Raw genomic sequence first — 6,041 nt, 5'->3', positions numbered from 1 at the left:
ACTTACCGAGAGACCTGTTCTGCGCATGTGCTAAGCGATTTCCCTGCTGAGCTGCTTGCTAAATTTACGTGAATCTCATTTGCATGCAACTTCCCTTGAGCATCGCTCACTATTTCAAAATTGGTAACTTCTACCATGGATCCAAACGCACGATTTTTAATGGGGACCTTTTGAGCATCAGCCCCCAAGAGATTGATTTACTAAAACAGCAACAGTTCAGTAAATCCCCTGGGAACTAACTCAGTCTTAAAACCCTGCATCAGTGTTATTTTAGCATGTCTTCGTAAATAAGCCTCAAGTGAGAAATGCAGCTGTACCACCAGTTGTAATATAAATCTATTTTGTCAGACAGAGTGGGATAGGAAAAACAAACCTGCCGAATTCTGTGGTTTGCAGAAGATTCAACAGATCAACTTGAAATCTATATGGTGTTTGGATGAAAATATTTTATAGAGAAAACAGTCAGACAATTTATAATGGTACTACATAGATGAAGAAAATGGAGGGGTAGCCGTATTAGACTAAAGTAGCAAAAATAAGAAGTTGCGGGGTGCACAGTGCCAGCATCTGATGTGGATTCTTGAGTTCATTTAATATAATAATTTGCACCTCCAAAGTTCTGAAGCTGACTCCGTGGCAGCGTGGCAGTGAAGCCATGTAGTGTTCGTAGGGTTCTTAATCACCCCGCCCTCGAGAGAACTCTGTATAGTTGCCAGGGAAAGAAACGCAACATCAGAAGGAGAAGGGACCAACCACAGGCCTCGCACTTGCTCTCAGTGCCCCGCCCTTGGAGGGAAGGGAAGGCTGCATATAATGTTCACCCACCGGAAGTTCGTTCACTCCCTCTGAGTTCCAGGGTCGTCGTCCGTTCCCCCCTCCCTCCCAATTCCAGGGTCCCCCCTCCCTCCCTCCCAGTTCCAGGGTCTTCGTCCCTTCCAGTTCCAGGCCCCCTCCCTCCGAATTTTAAAAGTCATCCTGACTTACCTCGCACGGTAAAAAGCGTGCATGCTCAGCACTTCAGTTTTCTCTTCTCTGTCTCTCAGCTCTGGTCCCGCCCTTGCGGAAACAGGAAATGAGGGCGGGACCAGAGCTGAGAGACAGAGAAGGGAAAACTGAAGTGCCGAGCCTGCACGCTTTTTACCACTGCTGCCGGCTGCTGTAACCCCGACGAGGTAAGTCAGGATGACTTTTAAAATTTGAAGGGAGGGAGGGACGACGACCCTGGAACTGGGAAGAAGGGAGGGGGGACCCTGGAACTGGGAGGGGGGACGCTGGAACTTCCTTTAAAAACATTAATGGCAGAAGGTGATTACCTTGCTAGCGCCCGTTTCATTTCAATGAGAAACGGGCTTTTTTTTTACTAGTTTCTCAATCAATGTTAGTCTGACCGAGGCCTGGTGCTACATTATATAGATGCAGAAAGTGAATGGAATCTGCCAGCAATAGAAGTGCTCACAGTACTATCATAGCCTGTATTTCTCAATATTTAACAGGAAATAGAAATGTGCTGCCCATTTGTGTTCTAAGTGTAAATATAGATCAAAAAGGGAAATTCATTAACAGTAACAAAGTATGAAATCACCATGCTTGAGTCTATGTGTCCAGATGCTCATCCTCCGTAGCTTTCATGTTTAATTTTTTATCTACACCAATTGTTCAGTACATCAAGGCTTCCACGGGGACCCTGGCTGGTATTTTTCTTTCTTTGGTGGGGGGGGGGGGGATGGCCTCGGAAGTTAGCTAAATTTGTTTAGTATGGACCTTTGAACCTTTTTGTTTACTTTTACATTGTGGATACTACTACATAAAGGTTGTTAATGCACTGGAAGGTCACCACTCTTTGAGGTTGCATTATTTTCAAAGTCTTATTGAATATATCACATTACTCAATTACAGACATTCCCTGTGTGGTTAATACATCCCTTGCGACGAGCCTTCAGATAGATTTGACAAAATTGGCTTAATTCCCTTTTCTTTCACTAGAGGGTGCTATATAGTGCTGTAGTTTGGCTGCACCTAAAAATCATAAGGAAGAAAAAACTCCAGAATACACCATGTAGTAAGGTGGGTGGAGAAAGGATGAGAAAAGCAGTTACAGTAGTGTAAGGGCAGGAGAGACGTCCGAGGCAAAGTATTACATTTGTTCAGTTTAGATTGTAAAACTGTAGTTGCTATTTTCACGTTGTAAATAAGGAATTAGGAACACATTATCCTAAAAGAGTTTTTACCTCTTCAAATATGTTTTACATTTTGTAAAATCTTTAGCTTTCTTTGAACTAAATTGAACCTAAAGCAGTAACTTCATTTACGCTTTCAAGCTTTTGCATGTTTATTACATTTTAACCCGGTTTTTATTTATTTATTTATTGCATTTGTATCCCACATTTTCCCACCTTTTTGCGGGTTCAGTGTGGCTTACAATAAGAAATGGGTGATGGAAGTACAATTTGTTACAAATTGGTTATGGATTACATTGTGCAGAATTATGCGAGACACTCGAGGTGTCGTTAAGGAGTGCAACAGTGGAACACAAACATTGAACATTGGAAGGAGACAATGGGAGCTTGAGGGGCAATAATAAGGCGTAAAGACATATGGTATACATATTTCTGTGAATAAGGGTATGAGTGATGTGGGATTACGGGGGATGAGAGATCAGAAGTAGATTTATATTGCATTACTAAACAGTAAGTGTGGATTTTATGTATTTTGGCTCTTTCCGTAGATTTTTTCAAAGAGATGGGTCTTCAGTGATCTGCGGAAGGAAGCTTGCGCGTGGATTGTTCTTAAGTTGCACGGCAGTGTATTCCAGAACTGCGTCCTCATGTGAGAAAAGGTTGACGCGTGTAGCGTCTTGTATTTCAAGCCCTTGCAATTGGGAAAGTGGAGGTTGAGGAAGGTTCGGGATGATCTTTTGGCGTTTCTGGGTGGTAAGTCTATTAGCTCAGACATGTAGGCTGGGGCTTCGCCGTGGATGATTTTGTGAACTAGTGTGCATACTTTAAAAGTGACGCGTTCCTTGAGTGGAAGCCAGTGCAGTTTCTCTCGCAGCGGTTTTGCGCTTTCATATTTTGGCTTTCCAAAGATGAGTCTGGCTGCCGTATTTTGGGCTGTTTGAAGTTTCCTCAGTGTATGCTCTTTGCAACCTGTGTATAGTGAGTTGCAGTAGTCCAGGTGGCTGAGTACGAGGGATTGCACTAGGCTGCGAAAGACGGATCTTGGGAAGAATGGTCTTATCCTTTTCAATTTCCACATGCAGTAAAACATCTTTTTAGTTGTGTTGTTTGCGTGAGTTTCGAGTGTTAGGTGGCGATCAATAGTAACTCCAAGGATTTTGAGCGTTTCTGAGATTGGAAGGTTTAGGTTTGGTGTGTTTATAGCGGTGAATTCCTCCTGTAAGCCATTTTTTTTAACCTGTCTGAATGGTTAGGGAAGAACCTGCCTAGAATATCCCTGTCAGTACGAGGACCATTTCTGAATGCTTTACAGAGGGAGCATCAAGCAGGATCAAAGATATTTAAATTTAGATTTATGCCTATAAATAGGTTGTAAGCCTCTGAAATTTAAAAGTCTGTTTGACAGTAGTTCTGATGATTTATTGTACATACTGTGCTGTGTATTCAGCCTTAGTTTCTACTTCGCCTTCAGTTTAATTTGCATAGCAATAGAAATAGTGACAGTGGAACAGAGAATGTACTGCTTATATCCCAGGGTTGTAGACATTAAGGGAATCATTTTTACCAGAAACTTGAGCATCTGGGATAGTGTTTTACATGCTTAGGTAAGTGCTGATAAAAATGGCTGAGGGTGGAAGGCATAAAAGTAGGTGTGTGGAAAACATAAGCTCTCAGATGTGTTTTTGGAAGCTTTTCAAGGCGTGGCTGGAGTGGCCTAGTGGTTAGGGTGGTGGACTTTGGTCCTGAGGAACTGAGTTCGATTCCCACTTCAGGCACAGGCAGCTCCTTGTGACTCTGGGCAAGTCACTTAACCCTCCATTGCCCCATGTAAGCCACATTGAGCCTGCCATGAGTGGGAAAGCGCAGGGTACAAATGTAACAAAAATAAAATAGATACTATTGGAGATTCTACATGGAATGTTGCTACTATTTGAGATTCTACATGGAATGTTGCTATTCCACTAGCAACATTCCATGTAGAAGGCTGCGCAGGCTTCTGTTTCTGTGAGTCTGACGTCCTGCACGTACGTGCAGGACGTCAGACTCACAGAAGCAGAAGCCTGCGCGGCCACATTGGTGATCTGCAAGGGCCGACTTCTACATGGAATGTTGCTACTATTGGCGATTCTACATGGAATGTTGCTATTCCACTAGCAAAATTCCATGTAGAAGCCTGTGCGGCCACATTGGTGATCTGCATGTAGAATCTCAAATAGTAGCAACAATGGAGGAGTGGCCTAGTGGTTAGAGTGGTGGACTTTGGTCCTGGGGAACTGAGGAAGTGAGTTCAATTCCCACTTCAGGCACAGGCAGCTCCTTGTGACTCTGGGCAAGTCACTTAACCCTCCATTGCCCCATGTAAGCCGCATTGAGCCTGCCATGAGTGGGAAAGCGCAGGGTACAAATGTAACAAAAATAAAATAGATACTATTGGAGATTCTACATGGAATGTTGCTACTATTGGAGATTCTACATGGAATGTTGCTATTCCACTAGCAACATTCCATGTAGAAGGCTACGCAGGCTTCTGTTTCTGTGAGTCTGACGTCCTCAGACTCATAGATGCAGAAGCCTGCGCGGCCACATTGGTGATCTGCAAGGGCCGAATTCTACATGGAATGTTGCTAGTGGATGGAATAGCAACATTCCATGTAGAATCTCAAATAGTAGCAACAGTGGAGGAGTGGCCTAGTGTTTAGGGTGGTGGACTTTGGACTGAGGAACTGAGTTTGATTCCCACTTCAGGCACAGGCTGCTCCTTGTGACTCTGGGCAAGTCACTTAACCCTCCATTGCCCCATGTAAGCCGCATTGAGCCTGCCATGAGTGGGAAAGCGCAGGGTACAAATGTAACAAAAATAAAATAGATACTATTGGAGATTCTACATGGAATGTTGCTACTATTGGAGATTCTACATGGAATGTTGCTATTCCACTAGCAACATTCCATGTAGAAGGCTACGCAGGCTTCTGTTTCTGTGAGTCTGACGTCCTGCACATACGTGCAGGACGTCAGACTCATAGAAGCAGAAGCCTGCGCGGCCACATTGGTGATCTACAAGGGCCGACTTCTACATGGAATGTTGCTAGTGGAATAGCAACATTCCATGTAGAATCTCAAATAGTAGCAACAGTGGAGGAGTGGCCTAGTGGTTAGGGTGGTGGACTCTGGTCCTGAGGAACTGAGTTAAATTCCTGGCACAGGCAGCTCCTTGTGACTCTGGGCAAGTCACTTAACCCTCCATTGCCCCATGTAAGCCGCATTGAGCCTGCCATGAGTGGGAAAGCGCAGGGTACAAATGTAACAAAAATAAAATAGATACTATTGGAGATTCTACATGGAATGTTGCTACTATTGGAGATTCTACATGGAATGTTGCTATTCCACTAGCAACATTCCATGTAGAAGGCTACGCAGGCTTCTGTTTCTGTGAGTCTGACGTCCTGCACATACGTGCAGGACGTCAGACTCATAGAAGCAGAAGCCTGCGCGGCCACATTGGTGATCTACAAGGGCCGACTTCTACATGGAATGTTGCTAGTGGAATAGCAACATTCCATGTAGAATCTCAAATAGTAGCAACAGTGGAGGAGTGGCCTAGTGGTTAGGGTGGTGGACTCTGGTCCTGAGGAACTGAGTTAAATTCCTGGCACAGGCAGCTCCTTGTGACTCTGGGCAAGTCACTTAACCCTCCATTGCCCCATGTAAGCTGCATTGAGCCTGCCATGAGTGGGAAAGCGCAGGGTACAAATGTAACAAAAATAAAATAGATACTATTGGAGATTCTACATGGAATGTTGCTACTATTGGACATTCTACATGGAATGTTGCTATTCCACTAGCAACATTCCATGTAGAAGGCTG

This window comes from Microcaecilia unicolor, chromosome 10, assembly GCF_901765095.1.
Source record: "Microcaecilia unicolor chromosome 10, aMicUni1.1, whole genome shotgun sequence".
NCBI classification, from domain to species: Eukaryota; Metazoa; Chordata; class Amphibia; order Gymnophiona; family Siphonopidae; genus Microcaecilia; species Microcaecilia unicolor.
The sequence above is the reverse complement of the archived record's forward strand: the minus strand, read 5'-3'. Positions refer to the sequence as shown.